The sequence below is a fragment of the Macaca nemestrina genome, chromosome 2 (assembly GCF_043159975.1).
Source record: "Macaca nemestrina isolate mMacNem1 chromosome 2, mMacNem.hap1, whole genome shotgun sequence".
Classification (NCBI taxonomy): Eukaryota; Metazoa; Chordata; class Mammalia; order Primates; family Cercopithecidae; genus Macaca; species Macaca nemestrina.
The window spans coordinates 140,353,585-140,376,820 of NC_092126.1; the positions used below are offsets into that span (position 1 = coordinate 140,353,585).

At 36.4% G+C, this 23,236-nt stretch overlaps 1 long non-coding RNA gene across 1 annotated transcript in view; it reads left to right on the forward strand.

Moving 5' to 3' along the window:
* The window catches only part of LOC139361782 (uncharacterized), a 58,560-nt gene that overhangs the window by 22,047 nt on the left and 13,277 nt on the right, over nt 1–23,236 (forward strand). The window contains exon 2 of the long non-coding RNA XR_011619416.1: nt 1,621–1,747. This is a non-coding gene — a long non-coding RNA (uncharacterized lncRNA). The remainder of the gene's footprint in view (nt 1–1,620; nt 1,748–23,236) is intronic.

Below are 23,236 nucleotides of genomic sequence, written 5' to 3' on the forward strand. Positions count from 1 at the left end.
CTAATAGTTTTGGGGAAAAGAATCCCCTAGGTCAAAGTCTTATATTTAGCTGCTTCTGTTTTCTTTTAAAGCTAGAAAAATGAAGGGTGTGAATGAATTGATATAACTGGAAATCAACAGGGTAAAGAATAATTTTGATGATTTCTTCTTGCCATTGCAATTATATCCAGTACACTTGATGATGAAATAAACAAATAGTTCAAACAAAGCCATTAATTTTCTTCCTATCTACACAATTTTAATTAGAAACATTTAATTAGACTTGGCTAAAATTTCTCAAGAAGATTGCAGAATGCATATTTAAGCTACTTGTACACCAGGAAAAGTGTTTTTCGGCATTTACTAAGTACAACAAATAGCTGCCATGATCGTAGGTATTTCATGGAAAACATTCTTACCAAAATTATCTTTTATCCCAAAAAGCTTTCACTGGAAAACAAAGTTCTCTCAGAGTTTATTAGTTATTAAGCTTTGATATTTTAATTGTTATAATAAATAAGATGCCTTTTTAATATATTAACTGCATTTTATATTATGTCATTTTTATGGCAAGCAATAAATGTGTTTGATGTTCTTGATACTATTTCACCACTGAATTTTTTAAACTTTCATTATCATGAGCATTTCTGACATGAATTAAAATGACATGCAAATCTGTAAGCTCATTTCACTGAAGCAAAAGTGCTAAATTGTTGAATTCATCGAGCCTTTTAATCTTTAGGGGCAAACATGGTTTTCAACTAAATTTGATAGAGCTCAACCAATTGTTTTAAGTAGTTCTCTTTTATTTCTCTTATTCTACAACAATTTGTGTGTAGAAAATATATAAACACAGTTGTTTTTCAACTTAAAAAATAATAAACATTATTTCCATTAGCATGTTGAATTATTTGATGGCACTGTACTAGGCTTTCTAGTTCAAGAAACTTATATTACCTAATTACACCCAAGAGGTAAGGTGCTTATATGACTCGCCAAATATTTACTAAAAAATTGTTAAATATGGTTATTTTGAGATGTCTGTGTTTCTAATTGCATTTAATAATACACTAAATAAAAATTTATATTTTATCTTTAATAATCACATATTAGTACTATATTCTTATTCTCAACATCTTGGGAAAGATGTTTAAGTTTAACTAGGGTGACAGTCATTTTGGCATTTAAGAGTACAGCTTATTAATATTTAAATCTATGCAATTAGGTTTCAATTTTTTCAAATGCTTTTTGTTATTAGGACACAGTCGAATTTTTAATTTTTTTCTGAATTTATAAAAGTATCTATATGGTTGTTTAAAATGTACTTCAGAAACCTATAGCAATGGGAATAAATCCCATATAATTGCCCCAAAAGGTACAAAATGTTAAATACTTTGATGCATATTTTAACAGATTTTTACCCTACATATGTTTAATTTTTCAATAACATAGTAAAACTACATGTACATATTCATTTGCAGTTGGTTCTTTTTATTCAATAATGTATTTTAATCATGAATGAATTCAATATATAATGGATTTAAAGAAAAAATACATGGTTAGTCTGCAAACTGCCTGAGAATTACATGGTTATTCTAAAACTGAAAAAGTCAGCTTTGTTCTCTTTTTTTACTTCTTCAGTTTATCATCGTAGACACACAGAGGAAGCAAATCTCGATTCACTCCTATGGAGTGAGCATCACTTTTATCTTCATTTTACAGCTGGGGAGTCAGAGACAGATTTGTCTGATCCCATACTTTCAGGAAGGTAAGGAGCCAGGATGTGAAAAGCGGCAGCTATGGTGTTGCCAGTCCATTTTCCTAAGTACTATGTTCCTTACCACCCATATAAAACAACCCTTTCCACAATAACTGAGCTCTGCTAAGGTCACTAACTAGGTAAATGAATAATATGTGCCTACACTTTACCCCACCCACCGACCTGTTTAAGACACACAGTACAACTTCATGCCTGGAAACATAACCATTTACTTAAGTCCCAAAACATCAGAGATGCTCGTTGATGATTGCCCTTCTTAAAGTTAATTCTGTAAATGTTAAGTATTATCGTATACTAAGCCTTTCCCAAAGTGTGTGTTCCATGAATAGTCTATGGAAATCAAAGAGCTGTTATTTACTCAAAAGTTATTTGTAGGGAGAGGAGGAGAACTCATGAAAATATACATTGTGAGCCTCTAAAAAAGGCATCAAATATACTGATCTTCATTTTGTCTCTAAAATACTTTAGAATATATCACTTTTCTTTTTCAGAAAATTCCTAGGTACAATGGTTCCGGGAAAAAGATTTTGGGAAATGCTTATCTAATCTGTAATCACCAAAGAACGTAAATTTAAAGTTAGAAGAGAATACAATAAAATAGATGCAAATCACTGCTTCATGCTTTTTATATATTTTAACTTGCTTATCTCAGTTTGGCATTTGGAAAGTGAGAATAATCATAATAAATATTCCATAACATTTTGTGAAGATAAAATAGCTAATGTATGATGGCAGATTTATGGAGTACCACAAATTCAATGGTACTCCTTCATTAAGAGATAGAAACTATTTAGTCTGGGTAGTCTGTACCCGCATTTATCAATAGACTACGGTAGAAATGATGCTATTTCCTGTAATAAGGCTGGCAGCTTTTAACTTGGTCTCATGAAAAAATCGAGCTATCATTTACAAAATACTGTGATACCACCATGCTGTGAGGCAGCCCCAGACATGTGGGGAGGCTCTGGAGCATGAAAAAGCATGTGAAGAAAGAAATAGAGCAGTCATGATATACCCCAGTGCCAGACCAATAAGTGAAGAAGACATCTTGGAAGTGGATATACTCCAGGCCCAAATGCTATAAATGAAACTATTTGGATTAAAATTGAACTATCCTGAGAAGTGATGTCAGCAGAAGTTTTAAAGTATGAAGCTGGGGAAACATACTCCTCCATAACAGCAATGAGTACTAACAAAAATTGTCAAAATCAAATCTGGAAATTAAACAAAGGTTTACAACAATCTGGTAGCAGTCATTCAAGAAAAATGGATGTATCTGAGTAATAACAATGACTTTTGTGCCATTGTAATTAGTCGTATTCCTATCCCCCACTCTCCTGCTCCACAGTTTACTTGCAAATGAGCAGGCTTGGAATTATTGTAGTCATAAAAAACAGAATCAAGGGACAACTAAGATACCTGACAAAAGAAACAGCTTGGAGGCCGGGCACAGTGGCTTACGCCTGTAATCCCAGAACTTTGGGAGGCCAAGGTTGGAGGATTACCTAAGTTTGGGAGTTCGAGACCAGCCTGACCAACATGGAGAAACCCCATCTCTACTAAAAATACAAAAAATTAGGCAGGCGTGGTGGCGCATGCCTGTAATCCCAGCTACTTCAGAGGCTGAGGCAGGAGAATCACTTGAACCTGGGAGGCAGAGGTTGCAGTGAGCCAAGATAGCACCATTGCATTCCAGCCTGGGCGAAAGAGTGAGAATCCATCTCAAAAAAAAAAAAAAAAAAAAGAAACAGCTTGGAAACGCTTCTCCTGCCAAGAGAACCCAAAACCTTCACACTTTGAACAGATCTTTTGAGGGGAAAAACTGAAAGTTGGTACAGAGAATATACAGACACTGTGGATAAAGAGGGAGGAATCTAGGAACTCTGGAGTCACCAAGCTCCAGGATCAGCTGTCAGTACTGAACAGGTCCTAAGGAAAGGGCGAGTGAAGGAGCTCCAAGGGACCACAATCCTGCTAGGCCCTCTGCGATCCCAGCTACAAGAGATCCCTAGACCTCCACAGACATTTGAATTTGCAGGGGGAATTTACCAGAGAGCAGGCAAAGATTCAGCTAGAATCTTGGCAGAGCCCAGAAAGTTTCCTGGTGTGCAGTGCGACTGCAGAAAAAGGCAGCCAGAGACCCCCATCTCCCAAGGCTCTCCATCTTGCTCTAAGTGACTCCAGTCCCTGCTGACTGTTGGGCCAGGAGAGAGAGGGGCTGCCTCTCCCACAGGTTCAGGGTACATCTGATCCAGGCAACCTCTTGTCTGCAGGCCCCTCCCAGACTGACTGCCTGGCCATTCCTACAGGCGGGGCGCCCACAGCATGGCCTCCCCTGGCCTGCCTGAGTGTTTTGCAGGTAACCTGAGAGCAGTCAGGCATGCCCAGCACAGCCTGCACTTGACCTTGAGAGGACAGAGGGCAAAACTGCAAGTCTGGTCCCAATTCCCCAGGATTTGAGCACACTACCCAGAGGTATCAAGCTGAGATCTGCAGCCTGAGTTCAAGTTGCGGAGGAGCCCCACTCATAGAACATCAAGCAGAGTGTAGCATGGGTTCATGTGTGCTGCTGCAGGAGATGAGTGTCCCTCCCTCCACAACATCAGTCTGGGAAAGACAGCCTGTTAGCCAGCCACAGCCCCTTTCCCAGGGAGATCCATGGCCTGGAACACCTGGAACATCCCAGTAATCTGCGCATAGAGGCATGAGACAAGTCCAGCTGGTTGGGCCTGCTCCTGGAGTCATTGCTGGAAGGGGACTCGGTGAACAGGGTGCAAGCAGGGCAGTCCCCACAGCTGTCTGCTGGGATAACAGCCCTGGACCACAGGTGCCACACCAGCTGCACATTTACAGTACTGGCTGCCCTGATCATGAGGTCAGGAGATTGAGACCATCCTGGCCAACACAGTGAAACCCTGTCTCTACTAAAAATATAAAAAAATTAGCCAGGCGTGTTGGCAGGCGCCTGTAGTCCCAGCTATTCAGGAGGCTGAGGTAGGAGAATGGTGTGAACCCGGGAGGTGGAGCTTGCAGTGAGTCAAGATTGCATCACTGCACTCCAGCCTGGGCAACAGAGTGAGACTCCATCTCTAAAAAAAAACAAAAACAAAAACAAAAAAACAAAAAACAGTACTGCTGCCCTGCCATGGGATCCTCCAACCTTGACACACTTCATCACTAGACCACCCTCAAACATATCCCACAACACACTCTGACTTTGCCAAGCTCAGAAAAACAGCAGGTCTCCAGAGACTTGCAGGTCTCCTGATGACCTAAACTTCGGCTCATGTCCCTGTGGGACATAAGAACACAAACCATCAAAGCCCCCCGTGGGCCTAAGGAAACATGAGCAGGGCACCAGCAATTGCAGGGCTCCACCAAAGCCTGGGAACAAATTTGGTGAGGGACTCATCTCTCATCCTCCGTGTCCCATCTCCTGAGCACTGCTGGGTATGCACTGGAACACAAAAGAAATGTGTGGCTAAGAGCCCACCTACTGGCCGTACTCTTAAGCACTATCTGCTGGATCACAGCATGAATGACGACACCAAACAAAAATTCTTTCAGCACAGTTGAATGCCTGTGAAACCCAACATGGGAAACTACCCACAATTAAGGAAACTTTAGAGAATCTTGACCCTCTACAAGCACTCAGAAACAAAGCCAATTGATTACCCACAATATACACTGCAGTCAAATCCTCAAGTTAAAAAAAGAATATGAAAATAAAAGGTTCCACCTAAATGATAGCAATTTCAAAAAGAAAAAGAAACACCAGAACCCTCAGATGATTAGGAATTAGTGCAAGAACGCTGGCAATTCAGAAAGTCAGAGTATTTCCTTACCTTTAAAAGATTATAGTAGCTCCCTAGAAATGGATAAGTAATAAGATTGAAATATGTGAAATGACAAACACAGAATTCAGAATTTGGATGTCAAGAAAGCTCAACAAGATTCAAAAAAAGTTGAAATCCAATCCAAAGAACACAGAAAAATGACTGAAGACTTGAAAGATGACATAGTCATTTTAAGAAATAACCAAACTAAACTTCTGGAATTGACAAATTCAGTACAGGAACGCAATTGGAAGCCTAGCAATTGATTAGACCAAGTTGAGGAAGGAATTTCAGAACTGAAGACCAGTCCTTCTAATCAACTTAGTGAGACAGAAATAAAGAAAAATGAATCTTTTAAAAAATGAAAAAGTATCCAAGAAATATGAGTATGTAAAGGGACCTAACACTTGACTGATTGACATTCCTGAGAGAGAAGGAAGAGAGTAAGCAAATTGGAAAACATATTTGAGGACATAATCCACAAAATTTTTCCCAATCTCACCAGAGAGGTTGACATGCAAATTCAAGAAATTTAGAGAATCACTGTGAGATACTATACAAGAAGACGATCCCTAAGACACATTCACCAAGGTCAATGCAAATGAAAAACTCTTAAAGGAAGCTACAGAAAAGGGTCAGATCATATATGAAGGGAACATGAACTAGCTAACCGTGAACTTCCCAGAAGAAACCTTACAATCTAGAAGAGACTGTGGACCCATTTTCAGCATTCTTGAAGAAAAGAAATTCCAACCAAGAATTTCATATCCCATCAAACTAAGTTTCATAAGTGAAGGAGTGATAAAATATTTTTCCAGAGAAGCAGTCACTAGAGGAATTTGCTACCACCAGATGAGCCTTACGAGAGATCTTTAAGGGAGTTCTAAACATGGAAGCAAAATAAAGATACCTGTTACCACAAAAACACACATGAGTATATAGCCCACTGATACTCCAAAGCAACTACACAATCAAGATTGCAAAGCAACCAGGTACCAACACTGCGATAGGATGAAAACTTCATACATCAATAGTAACCTTAGATGTAAACAGTCTAAATACACCACTTAAAAGGCACGGAGTGACAAGTTAAATAAGAAAAAAAAAAAAAAAAGCCAGCCTTCTACTGTCTTCAAGAGACCCATCTCACATCTCACATGTAGTGACACCCATGGGCTCAAAGAAGCGATGAAAACAGGAAACATGCAAACAGAAAACAAAAATGTACATAGGTCGCTATATATCAAATAAAACAGACTTTAAATCAACCACATTGAAAAAAAGGACAAAAAGGTCATTACATATTAATAAAGGGTTCTATTCAACAAGAAGACTTAACTATCCTAAATGTGTACTTACCTTACATTGGAACACACAGATTCATAAAACAAGACTTAGGTGGCCATACAATAATAGTAGGAGACTTCAACACACCACTGACAGTGTTAGATCACTGAGGCATAAAATAAATTTTGAACTTAAATTAGTCACTTCACCAATGGACCTGATAGACATGTATAGAATACTTCACCAAAAAAACACAGAATATATATTTTTCTCATCTGCACGTGGAGTATATATTAAGATCAACCACATGCAGGGTCATAAACCTAGTCTTGATAAGTTTTAGAAAAATCAAAATCACACTAAGCATACTCTCAGACCACAGTGGAATAAAAATAGAAATCAACGCCAAAAAGATTTCTCAAAACCACACAATTACATGGAAATAAACAACTTCCTCTTGAATGAGTTTTGGTAAACAACAAAATTAAGGCAGAAAAAAAAAATCATTTTAAGTAAATTAAAATGGAGAGAAGTTAGAAAGATTGCAAATTAACAGTCAAACATCACACCTCTAAAAACTAGAAAAAAACACTATTTCTATCAAACTGTCAACCTCATCTTTCACAGAATTAGAAAAAAAGTATTCTAAAATTCATATGGAACAAAAAAGAGCTCAAATAACCAAGCTGATCCTATGGGGGGAAAAAAAAAGCTGGAGACATCATATTACCTGACTTCAAACTGTTTTACAGGGCTGCAATAACCAAAACAGCATAATACTGGTACAAAAACAGACACATAGTGTTGTGGGAAGTCAGGGACCGCAAATGGAGGGACTGGCTGGAACTGTGGCAGAGGAACACAAATTGTGAAGATTTCATTTTAATGTGGACATTTATTAGTTCCCAAATAATACTTTTATAATTTCTTATGCCTATCTTTACTCTCTTAATCTTCTTATCTTCGTAAGCTGAGGATGTACGTCACTTCAGGACCACTGTGATAATTGTGTTAACTGTACAAATTGATTGTAAAACACGTGTGTTTGAACAATATGAAATCAGTGCACCTTGAAAAAGAACAGAATAACAGCGATATTTTATGGAACAAGGGAAGACAACCATAAGTTCTGGTTGCCTGTGGGGTCAGGCAAAAAAAGCCATAGTTTTCTTCTTGCAGAGAGCCTATAAATGGACGTGAAGTAGGAGAGATATTGCTAAATTCTTTTCCTAGCAAGGAATATTAATATTAATACCCTGGGAAAGGAATGCATTCCTGGGGGAAGGTCTATAAATGGCTGCTCTGGGAATGTCTGTCTTGTGCAGTTGAGATAAAGACTGAGATATGCCCTGGTCTCCTGCAGAACCATCAGGCTTACTAGGGTGAGGAAAAACTGCACCCTGGTAAATTTGTGGTCAGACTGGTTCTCTGCTCTCGAACCCTGTTTTCTATTGTTTAAGATGTTTGTGAAGACAATACATGCACTGCTGAACATAGACCCTTATCAGTGGTTCTGCTTTTTCCCTTTGTCCTGTTCCCTCAGAAGCATGCAATCTTTGTTAGACCCTTATTAGTAGTTCTTCTTTTTGCCCTTTGAAGCATGTGATCTTTATACCTACTCCCTGTTCTTACACCCCCTCCCCTTTTGAAACCCTTAATAAAAACGTGCTCGTTTAAGGCTCAGGCAGGCATCATGGTCCTACCGATATTTGATGTCACCCCCAGTGGCCCAGCTGTAAAATTCTTCTCTTTATACTGTCTCTCTTTATTTCTCAGCCGGCCAACACTTATGGAAAATAGAAAGAACCTATGTTGAAATATTGGGAACAGGTTCTCCCAATAACACAGACCAATGGAATAGAATAGAGAACCCAGAAATAGAGTCACACTCTTACAACCAACTGATCTTTGACAAAGTCAACACAAATAAGCAATGGGGAAAGACTCCCTATTCAATAAATAATGTGGCAAAAACTGGCTATCCTATGCAGAAGCATGAAACTTGACACCTACATATCATCCTATACAAAAATTTACTCAAGATGGATTAAAGACTTAAATTTAATACCTGCAACTATAAAAAATCCTAGAAGAAAATCTAGGAAACACCATTCTGGACATTAGCTTTGGGAAGGAATTTATGACTAAGTCCTCAAAAGCAATTGCAACAAAAACAAAAATTGACAAGTGGGACTAAAGAGTTTCTGCACAGCAAAAGAGACTATCTATGACTAGAAACTATAAACAGACAACCTATAGAATAAGAGAAAATATTCACAAACTGTGAATATTGAGAATTTATAAGGAACATTGAGAATTTATAAGGAATTTAAACACATCAATAAGCAAAAAGGAAATAATCCCATTAAAAAGTGAGCAAACTGAGAATATAGGAAGTGAAAAAGTGAGCAAACTGAGAAGATAGGTAGTGATATATAATTTTTTTTTTAAAAGGGAGCAAAGGACCTAAAGAGTCACATGTCAAAAGAAGACATACAAGCAGCCAACAAACGCTGAAAAAATGCTGAACATCACTAATCATCAGAGAAATGAAAATCAAAGCCACAATGAGATACCCGTCAGAATGACTATGATTAAAAATTCAAAAAACAACAGATGCTGTTGACTTTGGAGAGAAAAGGTAATGCTTATATGCTGTTGGTAGGAATTTAAATTAGTTCAGCCACTGCAGAAAGCAGTTTAAAGATTCCTCAGAGAACTAAAAATAGAACACAGTAACCCAACAATCCCATTACTCTCTATATATATATCAAAAGGAAAATGAACAATTCTATCAAAAATACACCTGCACTCCTATTTTCATCACAGTACTACTCACAATAGCAAAATACATGAAATCACCCTAGGTGCCCATTGATGGTGGATTGGATAAAGAAAATGTGGTACATATACACCATGGAATACTATGTAGCCATAAAAAAAAAAAAAAAAAAAAAGAATGAAATCATGTCATCTGCAACAACCTGTGTGCAGCTGAAGGCCATGCCAAAAACCATATGTCCTCACTTATAGGTAGAAACTAAACACTGGGGACACATGGACATAAAAAAGGGAACAATAGGCACTGGTTAATACAAGAGCAGGGAGGCAGGGAGCAGTGCAAGGGTAGAAAAGCTGCTTATTGGGTACTATGCTTGCTATCTGGGTGATGGGTTCATTCATACATCAAACTTCAACATTACATGAGATACCCCTGTAACAAACACTCACATGTACCCCTGGAACCTAAAATAAAAGTTTAAATTAGAAAAACTTTGAGAATTATATAATCCTCAGTATTTGTCTTTTTTGATCTATTTCAAAACTTACTGACGGCAAACAGCTTTTTTGGGGATGGGCATTTATTAAAACAATCAATGTCATTGCAGTTGTCTGAAGTGCTGATAACAGTTGGAGCAATCATAAAGCTTACTAAAATCTGAAAAGAAAAATATTGGTGAACAATATGCCCATAGAAGTCTATGAAAAGATACAAAACAACTAGGAATCTAGTAGGCCATTCTGCATATGTGTAGGACTGTCCATATGCCTGGAAAAGACCTGAGAAGTCCTAATCTCATACCTTTAGCTGACCTTGAGGCTCTGTGCACAGAAGAAGTAAAAGCTGAAGTAGAATTACAAACTGACTTCTTTATCCTTGAAGGCATACCCAAATAAGATGAAGTCCCTGGAAAATAATGGTAGATTTATTGGTTCCATGCTTTTAAGAAAATGTCTGTCCAATCACTAGTTGACCACTAAGCTAACTGAGCAGAGATTTCAGAGGCTCCACATGACAAAAAGTATAGAATTAGTTTAAAAAGTCACTAAACAGACCAAAAGTATGAAAAATAAGCAACAACAACAACAACAAATAGTAATAAGGGGCAGATTCTGATTTTGAAACTTACCACATTGTATTATTTATGATATTCAGTTTTTGTTAAACAATATGAGACATGCAAGGAAACAAGAAAGTACGGTTGATATACAAAACAACAACAACAACAACAAAAACGCAATCAAAGAAAGTGTCACTGATGAGCCCAGTTACTGGGCTTATTACAAAGACTTTAAATTTGCTATTTTAAATATTCACAAAGAACTAAAGCAAACCATGTGTAAACAGTCAAAAGAAAGTATAAGAATGATTCTCACCAAACAGATAATGTGAATAAGGAGATAGGAATTTTGTTTTTAAGAAAATAATCAAATAAAAATTCTGGAGTTGAAAAGTATATTAACTGAAATAAAAATTCAATAACAGGGACTCATCAGGGAATTTTTTTTCTGGCATAAGAAAACAATAGCAAATTTGAACAAAGTTAATTTTATTATCTAGTCTATAAAAAAAAATAAATGAAGAAACATGAGTAAGACCTGAAAGACTTCTGGGACAAAAATCTGGCATACAAATGAACATAGGCATAATGGAATTCACAGAAGAGGGAGAGGGAAAGGAGCAGAAAACATATTTGAAGGAATAATATCTAAAAATGTTTCAAATTGATGAAAAACTCAATCTACACAACTAGGAGCTCATTATTTCCAAGGAAGATAAACCCAAAAAGATCAATGGCCAACCACACAATAATTAATCTGTCCAAAGTCATAGACAAACAAAATTTTGAAAGCAGCAAGGGAGAAGTGACCTTACTCTGCACATGGCATTCTCAATAAGATTGTTTATTTCTCTTCAGTACCATAGAGGCCAGAAGACAGTGGTATGACATGGTCAAATGCATGATCAAAGAACTCTATATCTGGCAAAATTGTCTTTCAAAATTAATGGAAAAATTAAGGCATTCTCAGACACATAAAAAGACTTTATGGATAGAAGACCCTCCCTACAATAAACTTAATAAGGGGACATCTTCAGGCTGAAATGAAAATACTTTAGATAGTTACTTGAATCCAAATGAAAAAGAAAAGATCACCAGTAAAAGTAACTATATAGATAGATATAAAGAACAGTATAAATTTATATTTATTTGAAATATTTTTATTCTGTTTATTTAGAAGATAACATTATAAAGCATATAAAACTATGCTGATGAGATTACAGTATATCAAATATAGTTTGTATGACAAAATAGCACAAGGAAAGTGGAATGGAATTGTTGATGGCTGTTGGGAAACCTCTGTTCTTCTCTTCTTGTTTGAAATAATTTAAGCAAACAACACACAGCAAAGGAGATTGCAGCATAGAGCAGTTTATTGAAAAGGAGAAATAATACTCTGAAAGTTAGGTCCAGAATACACAATACACCCTGAGAGATGATTCGAATTGTACTGCTTGTGAGGATGAGACAGTGTTGATTGTTACTGGAGAAACTCCCTTTACGGGAGTCTTATATGATTATTCATAAGGGGATTGGAAGAGGTGTTACCAATAAGCATGTTCTGGGTAGTCCTCTGGGTGCACATGTGCAGTGGCTGTACATGCTTGTTCATACATCATATGTCTCATTAGCATCTTAAATCTCCACATAGGGGTGTGCTTTTTACTATCATAGTGAGCAAAGGGTCAGTCTGAGGACAGGTAAAATCAAAATGTGCATGTTGTCTACAGGGGAAATTCCCTACCATAGATAGTTGTGCTTGAATGAATTTGACTACAATGTGAATGCTGCGGTTTATTGTATTGACTGTGCAGTCACCATAGTTGCCACATAGCAAGGACATATTTACTTCCTTGACTACTTATCCTACCTCAGAATGAAGCTGTATATGAATAAAATTTATGCTATTGAAGTCAACTTGGTACTAATCCAAACAAGATGTATATAAATCAAGATGTTAATTTTAATTTTCAGGGAAACCACTAACAAAATAACTCAAATATAGTGGAAGAAAAAATAAAGGTATTTAAATTATACATGAGAAAATATATCTACTTAATACAAAAGAAAAAAGTGATGGAAAAATGGAGGAGGAAAAAGATATAAGACATACAGAAAATAAATAGAAAAATGGAAGATATAAATCTTTCTTTTCAGTAATTATATTAAACGTAAATGGATTAAACACTCCAATTCAAAGGCAGGTTGGCAAAATGAAAAAAATAAAAGAAAGAACGAGCCACCTATGTGTTATCTATAAGATAAATATTTTAGATTAGAGACACAAATAAGTTGAAGTTAAAAGATAACATGAAGATATGTCATGCAAACAGTACCCCCAGAAAAAGCTGGAGTAGTTGTATTGCTATCAGGCAAAATATTAAGTTTGTGACATAACTATGTATTACTTTATGACAAAAAATATTACTATAAGCAAAGAAGGACATTTTATAATAATAAAAAGTTTAGTCTTTTTAGAAGACATAACAAATTTAAATAACTGAGATCATATAAATTATGTACTCTAACCACAGTAGAATAAAATTTTAAATCAATAACAAAAGAAAATTTGGAAAATTACAATTAGTTTGAACTTAAACTATAAGCTCCTAAATAACCAATAGATCAAAGGAGAAATCATAAAGAAAATAGAAAGTACTTCAAGGTGAAAAAAAAACCACAACTAAAATTTATGGGATACAGCTAAAGCAGTGCTTAAGAGGAAATTTATAGTTGTAAATGCCTGTATTAAAAAAATTAAAAGTCTTAAATCAATAATCTAAACTTCCACCTTAAGAAACTACAAAAAAAGAGCAACTAAATCCAAAGTTAGCAGAAAGAATAAAATAAAAGAACTATAGTGGAAAACATAAAATACAGTATAAAAAAGAGAGGAAAGAAAAACAAAAGTTGATTGAAATAATCAAAAAAAAATTGACAAACTTTTAGCTAGACTGATTAAGAAAAAAAGAGAGGTCTTAAACTGACAAAATAAGGAATGAAAAAAATGTACATTATCACTGCCCTTACAGAAATAAATATTTTACAAAGGAATACCATCAACACCTCTATGGCAACAAATCAGATAACCTCAATGAAATGAACAAATTCCTGGGAAGACACAAACTAATGAAGCTTACGCAGTAAGAAATCAAAAATCTGAATAGATCTATAACAAGTAAAAAATAAAATTAAAAGGTAATAAACAAGAAATCCCACAAAGAAAAACATAGGACCAGATGGCATCACTGATTAATTCTACCAAATGATTAAAGAATTATCATCAATCCTTCACACACTGTTCTGCAAAGTAGAAGAGGAAGAACTAGTTCCCAACTCATTCCATGAAGCTATTCTCTGCCACCAAACCCAGACAAAGACATCACAAGAAGAATAAAATAGAACATAGACCATATCCCTTATGAATTGAAATGTAAATATCCTAAAAAGTAAACTGAATTTGAACTGCCCATGGGAGACTTTCCTAAAATCTTGACCCACAATATCATGAACACAACATTTTTCATACCATTATATTTAGGGCCATAGTAGAATAGCAGCAAATAAGTTTATGTGTATGCATGTGTGTATTATATATAACTATACTATATTATTATGTATTATACATGTAACAATTATAGAAGATTAGACAAATCTAGTAATATCTAATTAATATTTAATTTATTGCAAATCTAGTAACAGTTAATTTGTTGTTTTTATTTAACAGTAATGGGAGTTGAGACCAAAAAATATGTGAGTTGTTGAAAGTCATTTAACCCTTACATGATCAAGTCTGAATTTGAACCCAAATATCCTAGACAATACTTCTCTGGAAGCTGGTATTAGGTGGATATTGAACCAATTCTTCATTTGTCTCAGATCTCAGAAAACGTAAAACTTTAGAAAAGGATATGAATATTGTACATAAAAAAAGGGGCAGACATTTATTTTTCTTCATTTTATAATCTAGAAATAAAACCTACATAGGAAATTTGTATGCATGTTTGTATGTTTGTGTTAAAGTATATGAACATATATTTTATTTTCAAGGAAGAAATTATTTTCTAAATAAGGACAAATCTCCAATTCTTAAAGTATCCATCAGAATGTGAAGCAATAGGTTTTGCAAAATCCTGGTTCAGATGTAACTTAATCACTAGTCATTATTTTGATGTAGGCCATACGTAGGACTCAACTGCTCAGAATTCTTAGCCAACAAGATAAGTCCTTGACAGGTTGTAATGGACTTGTCTATTTTATTTTGTTTTTTAAAAACAAAACCAGTGTTGAAAAGAGAAACTTGGTTAGAATTTCCGTCTTTTTTTATAATGGATACTTTGGAAGAAAAGGAAGCAAAAGGCTGTGAATAAGGAAGATTGTTAAGTTATACTTTTATGCATTTTATCTCTCCCTTCATTACACAATATTTATTGAACATCTATTACTTGTTAGGCATGCTGGAGACAGGCAGTAAACAAGACAGCCAAGTTCTCTATCCTTATTTTATTGCGGGAGAGAGAACCAATCAAAGATCACAAGGAAACAGGATGAAAGAAGGAAACCAGCCAAGTTACTACTAAGTAGCACAACTGAGAGATATCTGTATTATCTACTGACCTTATGATGGCATCAGTAGAGATGGAAGGATGCGAATAAATATGAGAAATGCTTGGAGGCTGAACACAAGTAGTGTAATTTGTATATTATGTTTGTTTGTGTTATATTTTTTTATGTTTCATATCAGTGATGTTACTTAAAATATGCTTAACCACATATCTCTATTAAAACCAAATATTATTTGCTCTTCATCATTGTACATTTTAAAGTATTTTAGTGATAATATATTTTAATAAGTTTATTAAATCGTTTTCAAAGATTTCCTCAAACATGAACTTAATGGAACTTACTTTGTAGATTATTAACTTTCAAAATCACAGAAAACAAAATGGAGAGAAAAAAATCTCAGGTTTGGTAAGTTGCTAAATATGGAGAACTTTGGTTCTCCCTTTTTGCCCTAAATACAAGTGGCTGAACATTTTTAAACTTAATGCCTAATAATGGAAATGAAAGTGATACCATTGGCATTGCCGGTTGTTTGTATTTCTGCTAGATAAGTCACCTGAATGAAATGACCAAGTCAAGTTTGTGGTATGGACACAGATAACAATACCCATGGTATCAAAGATGAGTACCTAAAAGAGTTTGTAAAAATTACTGATAGGCTGAATTTATATTTTTCAAATGATATGCATATAATAAATTAAAACATCAATATTTTAAAATAGTCACAAATATTTGTTTATTTATTTTTATCATTATTATTTTTTCCTCTGAAGTCCTTGCCCTTTATTGGGCAAGGGGTGACGGAAGCAGACAGACTGGTTGGAGGTAGTAGATGGGTATGTGAGGACAAAATGCTACCCAAAAGCTAGCCAACCCATACTCCATTGAAATGGATGCTAATGCCCTTCAAACTCTGGGCATTGGTTTCACACACATCATCTTCCAGGGATAAAAGAAGGGGTTCTTGTAAAGCTTCTTGTTACCCTCAACCATGGAGGCAAGTTCTGAGTTCTGGTTTTCCTAGGACACTTCTAGTCACAAAGATCTCTGGAGTGATCAAGCATGGTGGAGTGGCAGGGTGAGTGTTTCAAAAGGATAAGTAGAACCAGAGTCCTGCCCAAGCCCTGTTACATCAGTGCCTGCATATGGCCTCCCAGCCCAACCAGAAATTGACAGAGAGGCATGTATATGGTAAAAAGATATACATATATTTAGAATTAGCCAGCTAGACTCAGTTTAGATGATCCCAATTTTGTTTGCAATATCCAAAAGCATCGTAATCAGGCAGTTGAACATACGCCTTCTTCTCTCCATCAAGCCGAATCAGGGTGTTGACCTGACCTTGGCCACATCAATGTCATAGAGCTTCTTCACAGTCTGTTTGATCTGGTGCTTGTTGGCTTTAACATCCACAATGAACACAAGTGTGTTGTTGTCTTCTATCTTATTTGTGGCCAACTCAGTGACCAGAGGAAACTTCATGAGAGCATAGTGGTTAATCTTGTTTCTCCTGGAAGTGCTCTTCCAAGGATACTTGGGCAGCCTCCAGAGTCACAGTGTCTTGGGCCTCCCGAAGGTGGGTGATGTGAGGATCTTCTTTTTTTGTGTGACTGTGGACACCTTTCAACACTGCCTTCTTGGCCTTTAAAGCCTTCGCTTTGGTTTCGGCTTTAGGAGGGGCAGGAGCCTCCTTCTTCGCTTTCAGCGCCATCTTGTGAAAAGGATATTTGTTTATTTTAAATAATCAGTTTCTCTCTTTGCACCTACTGGAAATTATCAGAGAATGGAAATAAGATGAAATAAATTTAAATGATAAAACTAACATTTTGAAGTATATTTTGATTGTTGCATCCCACTTGTAAGTATTGAAGAGCTGTAAGTTATCTAGTTCTACACAAAGCTCAGTGAATAAAAAGCATAAGGCAAAGTACAACTTTTCAATGTATCAGAAAAAAAATATATGCCATTTGCAAAGTGTATGCTCAATTCAAGGTGTTCAAACTATCAAGCCTCATGCAAGCTTTTTCTTAGCTTCTGTAATACCAAATAAGCCCTGCTATATGTCTTGATTTACCATGAAAGTTAAGTGTCACATTTTAGGCAAATGAAAATTATTAAAATTTGACAGCTGGCAAATTATGCTAACATCTGGTAACAAATCATTCTTGACAGTTCAATAGTACACTTCTTATTCCATAGCTATTAATATTATAAACAGCAAAATGCAAAAATTATAGCACCCAACTAACATATTCCCTGAAGTGATAGAAGGAAAGGACTGTTTATCTTAATGTGTAAGAAATGTCATCTTTTCACATCTGAGGTTTGAAGTAGATTGGAACTGAATAACTATAAACATGGGTGGTATCATGCAGTGCCACAAGCTAAAAAGAGATTTGAAAATTTCTGAATTTGGAGTGACATGATGATACATTTACAGTATGTGGAGGGAGTAAAGTAGTAAGAATAGATTGTAACCAATAATAGTAACAATAAAATGACATTATATGCTTATTCATCACTCATCTGGTACAATATCACTTTCTTGGTTAAGTTGGCTAATAGTTACATATAACGGAATTTCTAACTGGTGCTTTAACAAAATCAAGTTCTACAGCTACTCGGGAGGCTGAGGCAGGAGAATGGCGTAAACCCGGGAGGCGGAGCTTGCAGTGAGCTGAGATCCGGCCACTGCACTCCAGCCTGGGCGACAGAGAGAGACTCCGTTTCAAAAAAAAACAAAAACAAAAACAAAAACAAAAAAAATCAAGTTCTAGAATCTAGTAAGTGGTTAATTCCTGTCTGGCTCAAATACCTGGCATTGGGATATGGATGTTCCTTGCTCTCACCCAACTTCTTAAAGGAGGGAAAGGAATTTTACTTTCTGCTTTTATTTTGATAGTGGTGGTTTGACCCATAAGTCAGTCTCATTCACTTAGAAGTGTTACAAAAAAAGGAATATAATACATAAAAATATAATCTTAACCAAAACTTAAATTGTGTTTACAAAATAAAAGCTGAACTGGGATGGGGGCATCTGGATTGTAGTTCTGGCTTGGTGGTCTAAAAATCTCTGTCCCTCCATGAGTGCAATTTTTTTTTCTTTTTCTTTTTAACTTTTATTTTAAGATCAAGGGCACATGTGGAGTCTTCTTATATAGGTAAGTTCATGTCACAAGGGTTTTTGTCACCCTGGTATTAAGCCTACTATCCATTACTTAGTTTTCTTGATCCTTTCCCTCCTTCTATGCTCCACCCTCCAGTAGGCCCCAGGGTCTATTGTTCCACTCCACGTGTCCACGTGTTCTCATTATTTAGCTCCCACTTATAAATGAGAACACACAGATATTTGGTTTTCTGTTCCTGTGTTAGTTTGCTCAGGTTAATGGCCTTTAGCTCCATTCATGTTCCTGCAAAGGACATGATTTCATTCCTTTTATGGCTGTGTAGTATTTCATGGTATATATGTGCCACCTTTCCTTTATCCAGTCCACCATTGATGGGCATATGTGTTGATTCCTTGTCTTTGCTCTCATGAATAGTGCTGCTGCGAACATAAGCATGCATGTGTCTTTATGATAGAATGATTTATATTCCTTGGGTATATACCCAGGAAAGGGATTTCTGGGTCGAATGTTATGTCTGTTTTTGGGCCTTTGAGGAATTGCCACACTGTTTTCCAGATGGTTGAACTAATTTACACTCCCACCAACAGTGTATAGCATTCATTTTTTTCCACAACCTCACCAGCACCTGTTAGTTTTTGACTTTTTAATAATTGCCATTCTGATTGGTGTGATATGGTATCTCACTGTGGTTTTGATTTGCATTTCTCTAATGATCAATGATGTAGAGCTTTGTTTTCGTATGTGTTTTGGCTGCATGTGTGTCTTCTTTTGAAAACTGTCTGTTCATGTCCTTTGCTCACTTTTTAATAGGGTTGTTTTTGTTTTTGTTTTTTTTTTCTTGTAAATCTAAGTTCCTTATAGATGCTGGATATCAGACCTTTATCAGATGCATAGTTTGGAAATATTTTCCTCCATTCTGTAAGTTGTCTGTTTATTCTGTCAGTAGTTTATTTTACTGTGCAGAAGCTCTTTAGTTTAACTAGATCCCATTTGTCAATTTTTGCTTTTGTTACGATTGCTTTTGCTGTCTTCATCATGAAATCTTTGCCCATTCCTATCTCCAGAATGTTTTTATTGCCTAGGTTGTCTTGCAGGGTTTTTATGGTTTTGGGTTCTACATTTAAGTCTTTAATCCATTTTGAGTTGATTTGTGTATATATGCAATTTTTTTACTGTAAAATTAGAAGATTTAAGGAACATAAATTCTATAGTCATTTCTAACTATGGAATGCATGTGCTCTTAACTTAGATCAAACTCCAATTGAATTTAGAAAATCTAGTCAACCAGGAACTAATTGATTAAACTTGCTGAATGATAAATGTAGAGAATTTTACTCACTCATACTTTTGTGTGTATCAATCACCAAGATCATATAATTAAGCAAAAGCAATGGTAGCTCTATTTTTTAATATACATGCAATTTTTAAAGAAAAATACAGTACCAAGTACAATATGAATTAACATAAGCATTTTATATCTTGATGAGAGACCCCAGGTATAAAGTAACACTTCTAAAATGGTATCTTAAAAAATTATTTTATATATAGATATATTTTAGGAAGCTCCTGTGTTTTGTTTCTTGTTTGGCTGTAAGACTGCAGAGTTGAACATTCTAAAAATAATCAATGACTGAGAATTCATTTGCTTTACCACATTTATAGATAATTTATGGATGGTTTTTCACTTCTCTAACACTCAAGCCTCAATTCATTTTCAAATACATCAAGTGTCATTTTAAGTATACAGTGGGCTCTTAATGAAATTTTTTGTGTCTTATCTTTTAAATGTTTCAGAAATTTTTTTTTAAACTTGGTAAAAAATCTCAGAGTAACCTTCAGACATTTTTTATATTCTATAAGCTGAAATTAAATCACATGATTTTTGAAAAAAGAATTTAAATTCCAAACCATATTGCTTTATTACAGCAACAGAAACTTGTGCCCTAAATCAAATGCCCTATAAAAATATAAAAATATTGTATTTTAACTTTTTGCAATTTTAACAAAAGCTGTTCATTTGAGTTAAAATGTCATTTTATTAGTAGTTTTTCATTATGCATACTTGTCATTCTTTTTCCTCTTCTCTTTTTTTTGGAAAATTTAAGATTTGCAGAGGAGAAATTACAAAAAACTATACTCTTTTGTTGTTGCAGTTGAATGCTAAATTAATAGAATAGTGAATCTTCATAGCTGATGACTGCATACTTAAACATTAGACTGTAGGGTCGGTAAATTTAGTTTTATTTTACAATAAAGTTTATTTAGATTGACTGTTTATGAAGAATAGCATCCTACTTTCTCTAAAAGTTTTCTTCTTTGACTGAGGAGGTTACTAAATTAAGCTGCTCACTTGTGAGGAAGATCTGCTGGTTCAAATGCCGGAGCAATGGGCCACCTGCTATAACAGAGAAACCTCATTGTTTTAAAGAGGTTAGCAAGCCTAATGGAAACTTGGTTACTGCCATGCTCTCACAGACTTGAGATTTTCTCTTGCTTCCTTCTGATATCCACCTTTGCTTCTGGCCTGATACATTTAAAGAATTTGGGAAAGAGAATCACTGAGAAGCAGGGGTTCCACTGCTTCTACTACTATTCAATAGCAGAGGTGGTGTGCTATAGAAACTTGGAGGATGGGTTATGTTATTAGCCTACATTCTTTATCCCTTTGTTATAGGATCTTTGAGATGCCGCCTTTCCGGCCAGAAAGTTCTGTGGCCAGTGGTGCCTTTGCCTAAGTTTTGCTTGAGCCTGCTGGGCTCATTCTGCCTACTCAGCCTGGCAGGCTGTGCTCAGCTCATGCTACCAGCCTGGATCCCTTGCCTCCAAGGAAGACTGAGTCAGGCATAGAATGGTGAGAGATGTGTGAGCAAGCATCGGGTCTGGTCACACTGTGCAGCCAGGCAAACCAGCTGCTGCCACAGGGTGGGCAGCTCCAGGTGCTGGCATGGACTTCGGCTCTCTACAAGTCTGCAGCTGCACCAGGCACATAGCAAGCAGTTTCTCTGACTGGCACCAGGGAATGTGGTGGTGCCTGGAAGCTTGGAGATGTCAAAAACCGCAGGGCTTCAAAGAGGTAGTCACAGCCCTGGTTTGGGGAGCTCCCAGGTCTGGGCTCCCCGAAGGGCTGCAGCTCTTCTCTCCTTCTCTTCCCCCTCAACATGGAGAGCAAGAAGTATGTTTCAGACCGTCCTGTGTTACCGCAATTTTCGCCTCGCCATTTGGCAGGTCCTGAATTTTTGTCCTACAACCAGGAAGAATGAGTTCTGCAGACAAGCATAGGGTGAGCAAGATGAAGAGGAGCTTTATTGAGCTATAGAACAACTCAGTCTCTCACAGGGGGCATCTCCTTTCCACAGCCAGGGTGTCCCCTGAAATATTCAGCTCCCAGCAGAGCGGGTAGCTCCTCTCTGCAGCCAGTCCTTCTGATGTCTGTAGCTCTTAGCAGAGAGGAGCCCCTGGAGTGTGTAGCTCCATTCTGCAGCTGGTTGTCTCCACATCTGCTCAGCTCTGGTTGAGCTGGGGCTTTTACTGTGCAGAAGCTCTTTAGTTTAACTAGATCCCATTTGTCAATTTTTGTTTTTGTTACAATTGCTTTTGCTGTCTTCCTCTCCTTCCTGGAGGAAGTGTGTGCTGACTGGTCTGCAAGCAGCAATGGGCGGGGCCAGAAAAGGAACCACAAGTTCCCATTCCCGTCCAGGGGACTGGCAGCCTGGACCCCAGCCTTCAGGCCCTCCGTGACCTGAAGGTGGAGCCTCGCTAGGGACCTACCCCCTTCCACCCAGGAATCTGTCTACTTCCTGCTGCCTTTCATGGCACCCAGGCTGCAGGTGCCAAGGTACTCAGCTTTATGGGACAAACTAGAGCAATGTAGTGAGGAATAGAGATGTAATAGTTGAGGGTTTAGCAATTTTAAATAGGGCGATATTGACAGACCTCAATGAGAAGAGGGTGTCAGGGTGAAAAATCAGAAGTGAGGAGACTTCTGGTTTCAGCTCTGACATGTAAAGGACTTGGAAGTCATTACTCTCATCCTTACAACAAGAAAAAGGCTGAATGGACTGAAAATCAGTTACTTTTCTGGACCCATCAGATAAGTAAGGTTAAAGGGAAACCTGCCATCCTGAAATATGAAGATAGATGTGAATCCAGAGAGTTACATAAGAGACCTACTCATCTGGAGTAGCAGCTGCTAGAAACATAAATTAACATCAACCAAATAAATGGTAATTTTGTTAGATTGCTGGAGGCTGAGTGTGAACTAACATGCTTATGGTGTTGGGTCTAAAAACAAACCAACAAAGCAAGGTCACCTAGATTTTCTCCCATGTTATCTTCTAGGAGTTTTATAGTTTTGCATTTTGCACTTAAGTCTCTGTCTAGAATCTTTTTATTTTCATATGGACATCCAAATCTTACAATACCTAGTTTTGGAATCTGTTCTCTTTTCTCCATTGAATAATTGCCTTTGCTTCTTTGCCAAAGATCAGTTGACTATATTTGTTTAGGTCTATATCTGGGCCCACTCTATTCTGTTCTGTTGATCTACTTTTTTCTATTCCTCTGCTAACATTGTGCTATCTTGATTACTGTAGCTATATGGTAAGCCTGGAAGTCAGATAGTGTCAGTCTTTTTTGTTCTTCTTCAATATTGTATTGACTGTTGCAGGAGGTTTTTCAGTTGTTGATTCTTTTAGATTTTATACTTACACAACCATGTCATCTGTGAACAAAGACAGATGATTTATTTCTTTGCCATTTATATTTATATATACTTTAATTTTCTTTTCTTATTTTACCAGTTATGACATTTGGTACAATGCT